Here is a 17513-nt window from a genome sequence, read left to right on the forward strand (position 1 = left end):
GACATGATGAAATTGATGAATGGACACTCACAAACATCCATGCCCAGGCCAGGATTCGAACCCGGGACCCCTGGCGTCGTAGCGCGATGTACTACCCACTCCGCCACTGGGGCAAGAATGGAAAGTAAAGTAGATCGAAGATAAAGAATGGATAACGATTATGGAAATAATTTTAAAACGAAAAATGGGAAATAATGGTCAAATAGGTTAAAAGTTACGACTGGAGGAAATGATTAAATAGGTTAAAGGTGACGAATTGAAAATGATGGCGAAATTGGTTAAAGGTGAAGAATCAGAAATGATGACGAAATAGGTTAAAGGCGAAGAATAAAAGTTAAGAATGTAACATTGTGGTGAAATAGGCTAAAGGTTAAGGATGGCAAATGATGAAGTAGGTTACAGTTATGAAATAGTTTAAATGTGAAGAATGAGAAATGATGATGAATTAGGTTAAATGTCACGAATTGAGGAAATGATGATGAATTAGGTTAAAGATGAAGAACGAAATGATAATTCAATTAATATTAACTAAGAGAACACCCTACACCATCTCAATTCTAATGCATGCACATTGTTCTAAGTTCGATAACAGCATTTTAGGGTAGTTCTATTTGCCACCCCTATATAACAGCTTCGTATTCGTCCGTCTTTACATCCTGCACTAACGACACTGAGTGTGTTCAGAATCAGATATGCCTTCCAACTTCATAGAAGCAGCACCGCTCTGCTCTCACTTGTCAAAAGTGTTGCCACTACTTTCTATCCAGCCCTCGTATATTGAAAAAAAATCCACAGTGTTTCGCTGGCGTAGACATACATATTTTATAGACTTAGAAAATAATCTAAGAGGCAGTTTTAGTTCAGTAGCGTGCCCCCGCACCGCTGAAAATTACACTGGAGTTGGCAACGCTGAAAACTACAAGAGAAAAGCTCACGTCGATGCTGAATGCAGTGTTTCCTTCCTGGCTATTCAAGGTGCCAGGCCCTGTTAGATTAATTACCAAGTTCCGCTGCGATTGAGACGTTCTTAAGGTGTATTGTTTGTGGAATCCAGGGGGTTCGGTCGTTATCACTGCAGGCAGCGATTCTTCGTGGCCACCGAGAGGTTCATGGAATCCTGCAAGCTCTTCAGAGAATATTATTCTGTTCCCACCGTCAACTCCTTTGTGGCGGTCTTCGGAAGGAATCAGTTATTGTTGTCGAAGTAACTAACTTTACAAAAATAGCAGTGAAACTTCTGCCATCACCCCCAAAGAATAATTGCAAAAGGAATGGAAGAAACTTCTTTTTCACACACTATCATTTCATTTAGAGCCCATTTTTCGGAAATAGAAAATTTACAATGTCTAATTGATCTTTTTCTTAACCACACATTATATACACTTCTAGTTTTGTCCATATGCAACTCTCATTGTTTTGGAGAAACCTCAACACTTGTTTCAATGTCTTCTACATAGATGCATCTGTTGCTGTTCTACTAGTTTCTATTCATTTTCTAGTGTTTTCTAGTAGCCTCTGTGCCTGTTCTAGGGTTCTTTATAGTTTCTTCTACTTGTCTCTATTCCTGTTCTTGGGATTTCTAGTAGCCCTATTCCTATTCTAGTGCTTTCTAGTAGTCCCTCTTCCTGTTCTAGTGTTTTCCAGTAGCCACTATTCCTGTTTTAGTGTTTCCTAATTGCCATTATTCTCGTTCAATTGTGTTCTTTCTATTTCTCTCTATTCCTGTTATACTGCTTTCTACTTGTTCCTATCCTGTTCATTATTCTAGGTACCTGTATTCCTATTCTAATGCTTTCTAGTTTTCTGTTCTAGTCGGTTCCGCTGGAGATTTTATATTTTCTAGGTCCGTTCATTCCCCACTTCTAGTCTTTATCTAAGTGCTTATCTTCATCTTCTAGTGTTGTTGTAGGTTTGGTTGTTTTAAGCCCACTTTATGCACAAATAGGCTAATCAGAAATGGATGTACAGTTAAAATTGGGATCCGAACCACTGTGAAATGTGCCTCCAAAGGTATTGCAGTCGACGACGTTACCACTACGCCATCGGGAGGACAAGTTGTTTTAGGTGGCTAAATTCCTATTTTACATATCTATCAAGTTGTTTTAGGTGGCTACATTCCTATTTTACATATCTATCAAGATGTTTTAGGTGGCTACATTCCCATTTTATATATCTATCAAGTTGTTTTAGGTGGCTACATTCCCATTTTACATATCTATCAAGTTGTTTTAGGTTGCTACATTCCTATTTTACATATCTATCAAGTTGTTTTAGGTGGCTACATTCCTATTTTACATATCTATCAAGTTGTTCTAGGTGGCTACATTCCTATTTTACATATCTATCTTATCTATCCTTTGCATTATCAAGGATAGGGGCACGTTTGCTGTATTCTATCCCGGGAATCTCTGGCGCAAGGACGCGCATAACGTAAGAGAAGGGTAGAAAGCAAGTAGGCGGAGCACAGCAGTACACGCTGCTACAAACAGCTGGGAGCAACAGTCGCTTTTCCCCCTCCACGCAATCCCGTCCCCTCTCCCGTGTTCATTGGTCGAGACCTCTCGAGTCACTACTTGCACAGAGACTTGTTTTCGTTCGCTTGCTTCACATATTCCCGGGACAGAGTATAATAAGTATCTTTCTGTGCACACGTCCCTCCCTTGGTATTTCCTAAGCTTATTACACGCAGCCCTATTTGTGATCGGCCAAATGAGAAACTGTGAGAAGCGAGAGGGAGAAGCCTATCGTGCAGGCCACATCGGCACGAACTATGAATTTTTCATCGGCACATAATTACAGGTGCATACGTGATCAGTAGCATGCAGAGTGGGAGAAAAAGGCAGGCGTGCCAAAGAATCGAAGCCATGAGAAATTCATGGACGCCTCCGTTGCTTGGCTTTTTCTCAATAAATGCACCTCGTGCTGTCTGCTTTGAAGACAGTCAATATAAATGTTTTCTTTTGTCTCTTACCGAAAGCAAGTTCTTTCGGCTGTAAGGTGAGGATGAACTGCGAGATTTCTGTTCTAGTGTTGTCCTAGGCGCCTACGTTCCTCTTCTGGTGTGTTCCAAACCAGCCCCCGTTGTTAGCACATCGCGTTACGACGCCAGGAGTCCCGGGTTCGAATCAAGACCTGGGCATGGATGTTTGTGAGTGTTCATGCACCAATTTCATCACTCACCCCCATCTTCTCAAATTAGCCAAAATTGACACTAAAAATAAAGCAAATCAGTCAATCAATGGTGCGTTCCAAGTGACTACGTCCCTCTACTGGTGTGTTCCAAGTGACTACGTCCCTCTACTGGTGTGTTCCAAGTGACTACGTCCCTCTACTGGTGTGTTCCAAGTGACTACGCCCCTCTCCTGGTTTGTTCCAAGTGACTACGTCCCTCTACTGGTGTGTTCCAAGTGACCACGTTCCTCTTCTGGTGTGTTCCAAGTGACTACGTTCCTCTTCTGGCGTGTTCCAAATGAATACGTTCCTCTTCTGGGCAGTGTTGCCAGGCCAGACTTAAAACATCGGGAGATTGTTCCTTGGAAAACCAGAAGATCTGCTACAAAATCTGATGATCTAATAGTAGCGGATGAACGACGTTATCGGGGGCGGCATAACGTGCGCACTAGGTGGCAAGGGGATGTCTGCAGATTTTTTCCAGCGAAGGGGAAACAATGTATTTTTATCAGGCGGGTAAACGAGGCATATTACCCCGTAATAATGTTGCCCTCTCAGAAAACACCACTTGAGTTTGAAATTATCACGTTCCTACATCCCTATTATAAAAATGGATGTAAATCACTGTGACTGAAATCAACTCATACGTCTGAAATAATAGGTACTTTTATGTCAACATTGATTTTCCAGAGGAGAAGAGGAGAGGGTGGGTGGCGACCATCCTTGCACTTCCTTCTGGACGTCCATGCCGCTATATATTTTTGTAGAAAATTAAGTATTTAAGTATAGAAAAGTATATTAAGGATAGAAAATTAAGTATTTTCAAGCCGATGAAAGTTCCAAGCAACTACGGGGGAGGGGGTGCATTATTTCCTTTGTAATTGAACTATGCCGCTTCGTTCTCTAGCAAATGTCTTGTTATTAAAACTCACATGCTTTATTCGTCAGTTATGCTGCCTGTATGTTGCTGCATTTAATATATAATAGACACACACACACATACATGTATAAAATAATTTGCCCACGCTACGAAGTCAGTGTTTCTACTTAGTAAGGCAAGGATAAAATACAACCATCTAAAAATAGTAATGTACATGGACGTCCGCAGGAGTTTTTCCAGGCAGGGCAAGGAAGGTATTTTTTTTTCAGGGGGGCAAACAAGGCACATTTTCTCCAATAATAGTGTTGTTTCCTCAAAAAACATTGCTTAAATTTCAATGTATCATATTTATGCAATAATTAACACACATTATTGCAGCTGAAATGAAATTATATGTGAAAAATATATAATTTTTGGTTGGCTTTCATTTTTCCAGGCCCCCTTCCGGACGCCCATTTTTAATGTAGTAATAGTAATAAAATAATAATAATATCCTAGCACAATTGAGTATCGTTTGGCATAATTTCACAGTTCAAACAGCACTTTTCATGGCTGAGTTGAGTTCCACTCCACATCTCCCCTCCATGTTCAAGTAAGATGAGCAGGAAACTTGTTTTTGAGCTGGTCGTTGGAGGTTCCATAGGCCTAGCAATAGTTTATTAAGGAATTCTCCCGAGAAATCAATAGGTCTGGCAACACTAACGTGAGCCGGGCTGAAGGCTCCTTCCCCCTGTCTTTTTCCCCCACCCGCCAGCGCGATGGGGTCTGCGCAGGTTTCTTTCCTTGTGGTTCCACTATACGTTCCCCTTTTGGTGCGTTCCAAGTGACTACGTCCCTCTACTGGTGTGTTCCAAGTGACTACGTCCCTCTACTGGTGTGTTCCAAGTGACTACGTTCCTCTACTGGTGTGTTCCAAGTGACTACGTTCCTCTACTGGTGTGTTCCAAGTGACTACGTTCCTCTTCTGGTGTGTTCCAAGTGACTACGTTCCTCTTCTGGTGTGTTCCAAGTGACTACGTTCCTCTTCTGGTATGTTCATTTTTCTTCTAGTGTTGCCCTAGGCGCTTACGTTCCTCTTCTGCTGTGTTTCAAGTGACTACGTTCCTCTTCAAGTGTTGTTGTAGGAACTTACATTCCTCTTCAAGTGTTGTTGTAGGAACTTACAGTCCTTTTCTAGTATTTTCTCATCGTTACCGACAGACTCTCTCACCTTCTCATCCCTTACACATTCTTCTACGTCACTTTACCTTTTCCTCTTCCTGTATTCATATTTACCTCTTTTCTCCACTGTATCTCTGTTCAAAGTTCCCTAACTATAAAGCAATGTTCAGAGCATTACATGTGCATTGTGGTGTCGGTTGTCTGCTAATAACCGAAGTATCGAAGGTTCACGTTGTTACATTACAGTTAAATGTTACTTATCTTTGGAATATTGAGTTCGTTAATTTTTATTTTTTATTTTGTCAACTGTTTAGTGTCTCACAGACAACCAGTATCAGAAGATGAAGTGGATAGACTGATGTAGGATACGCTTGAGTCGGAGACTCGCTTCTTTACTTACCACACCAGTTCCTACCCGTCTTTCGTATCGCTGGTTTACTGGACGTGTTTCTCGCTAGCTACGTTTTACAACACATAATGTGGTAGGAAGTGTGGCATTTTTTCGCAAAATATGTGTGTTCCTTGCAACACCGGCATGCGCCGTTTCATGACAGGAAGCAACGTCACAGATGCTATCACATGTTTTGTTGGGTTGCCAGCATACAGGCAGTAAAATATTTTTTAACGTTCTTAACGCCGAAACGGCAAAACAACGAGAAAATTTGTACGGAAGAAAGTTGTGCGTTTTGATGTCCTCTGTACGTTTCTGTGGTCCGTGGGCGTCAGTTTAATGGCACACTGTATATGAAAGCATATTTAAATAATATATGTATTGTATGTTTTTACTGAATTTGTTAGGGTGGATACAAGAATTGTCCACCCTTGTCGCAGTGTATGAAGGGAAGATGCCATTTCCTATCGACCTCGCTTCGCGGCTCCAGTCTGAAGCGGCACCTTCTAGAGATCCCTCGGCTGCAGCATCGACCTCCAGAGCTGTCTCAAGCAATTTGTCCACCCCGAGAAGGTTTTTCCGCCTCGCTTGCTACCAAATCCGTCTCCTCCAATTCCGCTCCCTTGTTCTCCTCCAATCATTCTCAAAATCGCGACGATTTCAGCTCTTACCTTCTTGAAAGGGTCGCACACTTCAAACTTTGAACTCACTCTCTAACCTTAGTAGAATTCAGAGAATGTCTACCATATCCGATATTTTAGAAGGATAACCACACTGAAGTTGCCGTACAATATAGAATATTATAACGGTAAAATTGAACATCCTGCCTGTTAATTTACAAAGACGGGATGCAACCTTTTTTTTTTTTTAGGTCGCATGCTCAGTCATTTGATTGTTATTTAGCATTTGTCATTTTTGGCCAATCGCGACGATGAGGATGAGTGATGAAATTGATTTAGGGACAATCACGAAGAACACCCATTCCCAACGCGGGATTCAAACCCGGGACCCTTGGTGCAGTTCATTGTGTTATCCACTCCCTCAGGTCGTTACCCTTTCGTGTTGTTATACATTGCTATAGAGAGGTGTTAAATAAGTTGCGAAAATGTAGGAAATTGTGTTAATGTGATTAGAATATGTTATACGTTTATAAGTTATCTAATGAAGTTTCTTTATAATTTTTTAAAAAAGTTGTATTTAAACAATGAGAAAGTTAGTGTACAAATAATATGTCTGTTGATTTGATCTTATAACTTAAAAGGTTAAATATGCAACAAATAATGAAAAATATACCTGGAAATATGCTTTTTGTTCCATGAAGAGAGGAAATTCGACAATGCAGCACGTAGACCTATACTGATTTACAAGCGAAAGAGCACTGAATTATTGCTTGTATTTGAACACCCCTCGTATATAATAATTCCCGCAAAACAGATTTCTCCAAAGGGCGAAGGGGGAAAAGCGTATCTGTCACCAATAAAAGAGAGAAGATAAAAAGATAACGGAAGACAGAAAAGAACACGATTCTGCTGAATGAAGCACATCCTCTAACTCACGTCCACTTGGTAGCCAATCAAAAACAAGAATAACGCTTACGTCAGCTGGCGAGTCTGAACCCGTGCGAGTCGACGCTTTGGGGAAGAACAGAATCGAAATTAAAAATCTGAGATACAAGATTACGGGCGAAGAACAAAGGCTAGAGATGGTGATGGAGAAAGGAAGGGGCAGAGAGAGAGAGAGAGAGAGAGAGAGAGAGAGAGAGAGAGAGAGAGAGAGAGAGAGAGAGAGAGAGAGAGAGAGAGAGAGAGAGAGAGAGAGGAAAATGAAGATAAAACTGCATCTTCTCTCGCAGCAATAACAAGCAGCTGTGCACAATGTAACGATTCTGTTCTCAACAGATGTAGCCTGAAGCACGATCCATTTTTCTCTCCAAGCACGGTCCTTAATTAATTACATATAAAAATCTACTCTTTGGCAATAAAAAGAGTTCTCTAACATCCTCCTGCTAGTCATCGATCCTAGAGATCTTGGACGAGAACCTTTGGAGGTGACGAGTGTGCTCTGGCATGCGCCGTAACTTCCTGCGCATGCGCCTCAAAGTCGGGAAGCTTCGATTGGGAGGAGTCTGCTCTGCTACGTCAGAGATAGCCTCGCACCGGAGCTGCGCAGAACGTATGCGCACGAGATCATCCAAATATATTTCTACTACAAACCATGGTGGGTCATGGCCCGCAAGAAGTACGCCGATGAGCTACAGAGTGGACGCATTTGAAGTTATGATTGTCATTTCCTTATCTTCATTCAGAGAATATTGAATTCAGAGCCTAGTTTTAGACAGGATTTGAAGTGGATGCTGATGCAAATCTACTTGGTAAAATATGATTTCATAATCATCTCCTACAATTGGAGAAGATGTAACAATTCATTATTGAAAAGTCCAACCCGAAATTTTCAATAACCTGGCAGAGGATTCGGAAAATTGTTAAGAAATTTGTCAACCATCTTCACATTGGCTTCCTTTCATTTCATTCACTTTAACATACTTTATCTGGGTTCTCGTAATAATAAGCAAGGCTTCAGTCCTCTTTATAATTAAAAGTCAAAATAATGAACGAACTTCAATTACCGTCCATTTTGATAACTGCTAACTATAATTGAATTCAATTTCATCGAAACTCAACAATGGACACGTTGGCTGGTGTAATGAAAGCTTCTATTGTTGTAACACATTTCAACTTCTTATAGCTATTTTAACGTTTAGTCAGCCTATAGTTTGTTGAGGAATGATCTTGAGCAGTCTTATGGACATTTACAATTAATTTAACTACGGACTAGAGATAAGGGGCAATTCAAAAAAATATTAGTATTAGTTGTATTACTTTTATAATTTGTTGCCTATGACATTCCATCTCGGGAAGTTTGATATCTACCCACTGGAGGAAAGTGGCTGAATTCAACAGTGCTAAGAGAGATTTCACACCGAAGCGACATGCGGCATGAAATTCTCAAGCGACACGTGTCGCATGTCGCTTCCGTGTGAAATCTCCTTAATGCGTATGTGGCCCGTCCTGCGCTACTTTCATTTCCTGGTAAACACTACCTTCTTCCCCTATTGCTATGGGACTAAATTCGTAATCACCCGTGCTTTACGCAAGGATAACGTTGTTAGTAAAATAGAACATACTGTATTAATAACGGCAAAAATAAATAAATAGATAGATAGGTAAGTATTATTTCCTATTTAACAATAGTTATAGGTGGAGCTGCTGTGGATTAGTCGATAGGGCGTCAGACTGCCACGCAGCAACCCTGGGGGGTAAACGCGGCCGGAGCGTGGTGCTGAACACATCACCTCCAACTTGACCGAGATCGATAGAATGTTAGCCCCACATCTCCCTACATGTTCCATGGTGCAATGTGCACGGGAACTTTGCCTTTATGTTGTCAGGTTATGCTTTTATATTTAAGGGCACATTTATGGAAAGTTTAGACCATAAGTGCATATTTATTATGGATATATGGTGAACCTTATGTGCTAATACATATATTGACTAAAATTTTGAAATTTGCAAAGCAGAAGCTTCAAAATTTGACACTACTATCTAGATTTGGATTCGAGGGAGCGGCGACACATGTAAGGGTAGCAAGACATTATTTCGATTTTGTCCGCCTGGAGGTTACCAAGGAGAGAGGGTATTTCTTAAGGCTGGCAACGCTGGACTATTTTGCATCGTCAAGGCTTAGTGTGTGGGATCACCTGTAATGCAGCACACAGAAAGTTACGTCACAAGTAAACTCACAGATTACATAAGAAAAGCCACATAATTTACAGGTGACGGGATCCACAGTAGCAAACAAGAGGGCAAGGTCGACGGAAGAAACAATAATTAACTGCACGGATCTCGCTGGGAGGTCGTGAATGCATTACTACAGGGTGAGTCAAAAGTCCCTGACCACCCGTTATTGCAGCAGTTGGTCGTGGTAGTAATATGTTGGGCCTCGGGGGAAACTTTCAGAGTCATGTCATGACAACGTCCGCCATCTTGGATCCAACTTCATTTCTTTAAATGGGAAGGGGGGCATGTAGGGTATCGTTCTGGGCTAGAATTTCACCAGGAATTCAGTGGTGAAGTCAGATTTATGAAAGTGACAATTACGTATCATTTGCAGGTGCTGAACCATGCCATTGACCAAGGCCGAACGAATCCAGATCATCAAGCTGTGGGGGGGGGGGGGCAGAAGTGCCCGTGCTGTAGCTCGTGGAACGGAAAAACAAATGTTGTCATGGCATGCACCAAAAAAATTCCCCCTAGGCCTAACATATTACTATCACGACCAATTGCTGCAATCTACACTCCATTTCATTTTATAACGGGTGGTCAGGGACTTTTGACTCACCCTGTATATACAGGGCGATCCTGCAACTTCGCCGGAATTTAGTCATATCGAAATGGACATTATTAAGTTGCACATCTAAGAACGTCACTTCACTAAAATGCACAGAGAGAATTGGGGTTTAAGGGATGACTCTCACACCAAAATGTCAACCTTCTTTCCACGCAGTGCACTAGGACTGCATTTTGCAGACTATAACGGTCAAATATTGCGTAACAGGTAATTAATCTAATTGCCCGTTATTAGGAATTAATTGCAATTAGTAATATTAATATCCGTCGCGAATACAGATGACTAGTGACTGTCTTAGCCAACACTAGCTTGCTCAACCACCGTTTTTCGCCCGAATTCGGATTTACATGCATTCTTATGGGAATAGAAGGAAAAGAGCAACTTCTAAACCAATGGACCGAATTGGATGAGATTTTAACCAGCGGAAGACCACATTTTGAAAGTACTGATTCCAAGATTTGAGCCTTATCAGAACAGAACTACGGGAGTTATGAATTATTAAAGATTCATCGCTGGATTCAATGAGAGACGGAACCCTACTGAGTTGGCCTTGCTTTTCCTGACTGACACAATAGAGGAAGATTTAGCCTAATCTCTGCACGAGGGGCTACTACCAGAGGTTAAGGACCGGAGTGAGCATTGACCAGGATAGGAGGACAACGGTCAAAGCACCAGAAACAATAAACAAGCACCTGATCATAGAGGGTAGTGCGTCACCACGTTCAAATCTGGAATAAAAGGGATGATTTGGAATAGCGAGGCACAGTTTTGCCTACAATCGCCACCGGAGTGTGAGCAACGCGCGACCTAGCTGCGAGCTACAATCAGACCCGTGGTCTGGATTGGTTTTTTCCTCGAGTGAGTGTTTTAGAACCATGGAGTAGAGCAGAGGAGAACCAGGGGGTCGTTTTCCCCCTCGCCGTCTACGCATCCGTGCACATACGTGTGGGTAGGTGAGAATAACGCCAGACACGTCCACCTGTGTCAATCGTCCGAAACAACGTCCTAAGTAGTAAAAGTTAATAACATTTGATATCCATGTGAAACCGCGAATGGCTCATCGCGTATGTTCGTCTCATCGCCCAAGCCACGTATCTGTACTAACGAGTTACCGCGAAGAACTGATCTATTATTGCGCAAGTTGTCGTATGGAGTCGACAGTGTACGTGTACCGTCCTGGACGTCCCTGCGAAGTGAACGAGTGAAGCCAGGATCCCATGATGCCAGATGGAGCTGCCGACTGATCCACTTTCGCCAACCAGGATAACCGTGAAGTGCAGCACTGGAGTGCGGACGTCTTCCAGAACTGTAGGACCACTTTCACCCAACCCAGGTCAGAGGGAATGCAGCGAAGGTAAGATCCAACCATGTGCATGTGTGAGAGAGATGACGCCTATCTACCGCGAATCTGCGTAAATCATATCATTGCATAACTTAAATCAGTGCTATGGCATCCCTAGACATCGGTATTCCGGCGGAGTAATCAATGTTAAAGATGAGAGTTTATGTTAACAGCAACAATAGTTCATTGAAATATATTTATACCTTCAGAAAAGATAGAAGGGGTTCGCACAAGGAACAATTATTCACTTTATACTTAAAATCCTAAACGATAAATTGTAAAAGGCAATGTAGCCAAGACATAGCAAGAGTATGGTCGAAGTAGTAATTAATCTAACCTTTGTAATTGTCATATTGTCGCCATATGCCATGGAATGAGAGTATGAATGTGAGATCGAGTGAAAGAGGGCAAGATGTACTGTGTATTTATCTGTGCTTTAATATATGTGTATATTCAGAAACACCGTAGTATTACGTAACGTCATTTCAGGTATTTAAAATCAAATCCTCCTAGGTTTATTCTCGGTAACTCCGACTGTTAGGCACTTATCCTGACCGTATTATAATTCATGTAATGTTTAATTCGCCCAGCAGGTGAGGCGAGCGATTCTTCGTTGTTGCGTTGCTAAGCTCAGTTGAGTTAATTAGTTAGTTATTAAATTAGCCCGTAACAAGACTACGAGGCTCTGGCGTCTGGACCCATGGCCGGTATAATCTTCTATGGGACTTACGTTTTGTGCTATCCATATATGTTCATGGTTGTCCCTCCATCTATTTGATCTGATCAACATTCAACCTCATCTTCGCAGAAATGTGAAGTAAAATAAACCAAATCATTCATTCATTGTGTTGTGTCCTGTCCATGTGTGTTTGTGATTGTCCCTTCATCATTTCATCTTATCGCCATTCATCTTCATCTTCGCAATTAGTAAAAATTGGCAAAAGAGCGAAGTAGAAAAAGAAATCAATTCAATCACTCATTTTGGTTATATTTGGTTTGGTTGTGCATAAAGCGAACTTATGAACTCAAAAGCTCGTCTAGAATTTCTAGAGGGGACTTGGACTTAGCCTCTGTCCGAAAGGTCCAAAAAGTAGTATTGAAGTATGATCTTGTCGGAAGTGACGTCACCTAATACAGTTCGAAAGCGGCAAGTACACGAGCAATCGAGCTCATAGTGCGCAGCACGCGAGATTGTAGTCTCCATTACTAGACTTCTGCAGACATTGTTCTTTTGTTTGAAATCGCGGAAGTTGAAAGTCAACCAATGTTGGTTGTAGTTCTTCTAATGCGTGGAAGTAAGTAGTGGGTTGGAAATTTAATAGTGGCAACACTGATGTATATACGCCCTGAAACTGATCCGGTGCTTCTCACTTATACCATATGTTAGATTGAAACCTAAGCTACCTCCCAGTAAATAGACTCTTCCTTCCAACACTAGGCGCATGCGCAGTGACGAGAGGAATAGAGTATCGTTGGAGTTGGCGGTCTAAAGTTGTGTAGTCAGAACCCCACTAATATGCAAGTTCTGGTGATACTCGCCTAGGGTTACCAGACGTCCGGTTTTTCCCGGACATGTCCTACATTTTAGCCTTATGTCCGGCGGCCGTGAGGAATTTAAAAAAATATCATAAATGTCCTACATTTTGAGCGTTACATAATATAAATTAGGATAATACGTGTTTCAGTTGAACAAATATAAATCATGCAAGTTACAAGTCTATGGACTACGCTCACAAATTCAATTGTGAAATTTTTTTTGATTCCGTCATTGCCCAAAAAAGATAATAAAAGTTTCTGCTAGAAGAGCAACGGAAACAATTAATAAACAAAGTTTTGGGGCCACATTCTGATGATGTCACTGTTCAGTTCCTTAGTGGAATTTCTTGTCCTGGGGTTTATACTGATGGAACAAAGTGTTTCCCATTCTTATTCAATATTTTTATTGTAGAGCAGGGGGTATAGAGAACAAAGTTATTGAACTAAAAACTACCGGAGATGAAACTTCAAAAACCATTTCATATTACAGTAATTGCTGAATATCTGTTTGCCATTACAGGTCATAATACAAATGTTGAGAGAGAGAGAGTGCTTTAATTACCATCAGCACAACGGACTCATTAGATTCATAAATTCTGCAAATAGTTTGGTACTGATCCCTATAATTTCAAAGAATTTGACTGTCCAGTCTCTCATAAATATATTTTGACTAAAACTGAAATTTTGAGAAAAATTGCCTCATTGAGAGCAATTTAAATTACTTTCTAACATGTTCTAAAAATATGAATTATTTATTGCGAATGCTTTGTGTCCTACATTTTCACTTAAAGTCCTACACTTTGGGACATTATGTTCTACTTTTCCCTTATAGCGATCTGGTAACCCTATACTCGCCGTACCTCCAGGACAGACCGTCAATGGGCAGTATTAGTATTACTGTTCATTTTTGGAACATAACCTGCGACCTGTGTTGCGAAAGAAGAGGGGACACTTTCTGCTGAATCCTCCCATCATTTTGCAGGACAATGCTCGGGCGCATGTAGTGCAAACCTGTGGCTGATTTGTTAGCTCCATGGGGCTGGCAGATGCTTTACAAGCCCCTGTGACTTTGATTTGATCCCCAAGATGAAGGAGATTCGCTTCCGAACTGTTCCAGAGATTCTTCAGGGAATTCGAACAGAACGGTCACTGCTACCGAAATACTGCGACTTCCACGTCGCTAGCAACGTTTGTACACCCAACGGCAAAAGAAACAGTAGGCGAATTGTCCACCACCATTTTAATTCGGTCTGTATAACACATTGTGATGACAATGAATTGAGAAAATGACGTCAATAAGCAGAGAACAATGCCTGCTTCGAACCAACATAGTTTCATTCCTTAAAACAACACAGAATGTAGAATATAAAAGTAATTAAAATAGCAGTGGACAATTTGCCTACCATTATCTTTGCCGTTGACTGTACACAATGCTGGTGACTACATCAAAGGGTTGTAAAAGTTTCACAGATGCATCTCTTTTGTATCATTTGAGAATAAATAGTTGCCACTATTAAATTTTCAACCCACGTATACGAACTTTTTAAAATCCTATGTAGACTTCTATGATGGAAATAACAAGGGTTTAAAACGCGGGAAAACCCATGTGTTCTTAGTTTTACCTACTTATCGCATTTGGCGCTGCAGTCGAACTGAAATTCGAAAGACTTTCGCTTCCAGCCCAAGACTTCCAGACTGAACCGTTTGCGAAGGGTGCTCGTTTCAAGTACGGTCTTGCACCTTTTCGCAAGCCGTCATGGGCGTCCGGAAGGGGGGGGGGGCAGGGGGGGCGTGGCCCCTCCCCCCTGGAAAACGAAAGTCAACCAAAAATTATATGTCACATATAATTTCATTTCAGCCACAATTATATGTCTTAATTATTGCATGAATATGATAAATTCAAATTTAAGCAATGTTTTTTGAGGGAACAACACTATTATTGGGGAAAATTTACCTTGTTTGCCCCCCCTGGAAAACATACCTTACTTGCCCCTCCCTGGAAAATATCCTGCGGACGTCCATGCAAGCCGTCCCTCTATTTATTATCCAACTGTGTGTTGTTGTGTGTACACTCATTTCACACGCATTGCTTTCGCTCTCAAGAAGTCCCCGTCCAGAATGCTTTGCGGCGGCCAAGAAGAAGCGCCGAACAAAAGACAAGCTATCAGCTTCTCCATCTCGGTCCCAACAGAACGGCATCCATTCCGCGGAATATGACTTGGAGGTATAAAGAGCTACCGCAGCATCTGATTCATATTTAGTGCTCGCGAGGCTTTGAAGGAACTGCATTGTCGTCGTGGCTGAGGCATTGTTCTCCCACTGCATGGGAAATCTGCCACATACTCAACTTTGGAGCACGTCCAAGGGATTTGAAAAAAAACAAAAAACAACGTGACTACAAATGGATGTAGTGTCGTGGTAGGATTGCTTGCTATGATTCGGAAAATCTGTCGCTTCTTCACGCTACGGATTACCATTGGCTTCCTATAAGAAGTCATTTTGAAACTCGTTTAGAGATGGTACAGAGACAAGACTAGGCCTCGTGATAAAGAAAGCCTCACACGTTCTGGAGTCTCGTACGAGCCCTCCAAATAATAGATCGAAAATTGTACAATATTTTTTTAAAAATTAACTGTAAACCTGAGTTCTTGGGCATCTAACCCCTCCTGTATAACTCTCTAGCCTTCTTAAACCCGAAGGTTCATGGCTGCAGCAACACAGGCCTTCCATGTTTCCCTATCTTGAGCAAGATCTATATACTCTTTTCCATCCGGCAGTAATTTCTAATTTGGCATGGCAGAAAGTACCATAGCAAATAAATTTCGTTTTACCAGAAATACCTTGCACTCTAATTTATTGTTGTGTGGAACTAGATAGGACTCTTGGATACTTGTTTTATAGATGTCTTTAGTTATCTCTCATGGATCAATCGTTTCTACAGCGCAACATCTTCCCCGCTCATTCTCTCTCCCCCAACTTCTTCCACTGTTCAATCTCTCGTCTCCTCAACTATTTATATTGCTCAATTTCTCCTACCGTGTATTCTCCTCTATTGCTCGGCATCTCTTGCTGCGTAATCTCCTCTACTGCTCAATTTATTCTTCTCCTCACTTCATTCTATATCTCTTCTACTGCTCAACTTCTCTAACCATGCAAACTGTCTACTTCACAATTTATCCCATCTTGCAAGCTATTTTTCTTACTCAATCTTCTCTGCAGCCCAATCTGTTCCAACGTTCAATCTCCTCTACAGCGCAATTTCTCCCAATCTCCAGTAGAGCACAATCTTTCCTTACGTTGAATCTCACCTACAGTTCAATCTCTTCTTACGTTCAAGCTCCCCTACATGGGAATCTCTTCTTACGCTCAATCTCTCCTTACGTTCAATTTTCTCTACATGGCACTGTCTCCTTAGGTTCAATCTCCTCTACAGAGCAATTTCTCCTTACGTTCAATTTTCCCTACAGATCAACCTCTCTTTACGTTCAATCTGCCCTACAGGACAACCTAGCCTTTCCTTATATTCCATCTCCTCTACAGCGCAATCTCCCATACGTTCAATCTCCTCTACATGGCAACCTCTCCTTAGGTTCCATATCCCCTACAGAGCAATCTACCCTTACGTTCTATCTCCTCTGCAGGGCACTCCTTATGTTCAATCTCCTGTACAGCGCAATCTCTCCTTATTGTGGTGCATGATCGCCTGCCCTAGCTCGCTACCTGCGTATACAATGTTAAGTCAGCAGATGAAGTGTTTGGCCCCGACTTCCGCAAGGACGGAGAATGCTACAGGCGAGAAGTCGGGGGAGAATAGTCAGTGCATGATTGGATTGTGTTGAGACAGGGAGGACGCTTCGATTAGTACGAGCTAGTGTGTAGCGACCGTGCACCATCATCGACAGGTATGTATTTTCCAAAACAGGGTCAGATTCGTTATTAAATATCATCAATAGTCCGAATTTCTATCTTTCACCTTTTACTTCCTGTATAATTTGACGCAGAGTCACTTGGGGATGGTTCCCGAATATCGCGGACATCCTCTTTCATATAGACCGCTCCAAGGAGCTCTGTACATGGTGGATGTGCGGGGCATCGATCCCCGTACCTTTCGCTCTCACCTACAGGGTAACCTCTCCTTACGTCCAATCTTCCGTAAGGTGCAATCTCTCAATTAGTTCAAAACCCCATACAGCGTAATCTCACATTACAATCCAAATACAACACAATCTTTACTATCACCCAGTGCCCCAGGAATGGAATCTCCATTACTTCTCGACATACTAACTTTCCCTTAACAAGAAGTTAAGGCTCGGCTGGACCTTTAGCACCCGAATGGGCGAATGTTTTTCAAAAAATCCTCTCCATTTAAAAAACTGCTGTGATATTCCAATATATGAAAAAATACATCAGCTTAGAATTGCTTCTAGAGCATTGACGTGAATTTTCGTGTAGTTTTCTTTCACTGCTGTCTAGATATTATCAATAGTTTAATAGACTTACGTAATCACGAAACTATTGATAATATCTAGACAATAGTGAAAGAAAACTACACGAAAATTCACGTCAATGCTCTAGAAGGAATTCTGAGCTGATGTATTTTTTCATATTTTGGAATATCACAGCAG

The 17513-nt window shown here is 41.5% G+C and overlaps 1 protein-coding gene across 8 annotated transcripts in view; it reads right to left on the reverse strand.

Moving 5' to 3' along the window:
• The window catches only part of tty (tweety), a 189916-nt gene that overhangs the window by 80898 nt on the left and 91505 nt on the right, over positions 1-17513 (reverse strand). The window lies entirely within an intron of this gene.

The sequence above is a fragment of the Lepisma saccharinum genome, chromosome 7 (assembly GCF_977018435.1).
Source record: "Lepisma saccharinum chromosome 7, izLepSacc3.1, whole genome shotgun sequence".
NCBI classification, from domain to species: Eukaryota; Metazoa; Arthropoda; class Insecta; order Zygentoma; family Lepismatidae; genus Lepisma; species Lepisma saccharinum.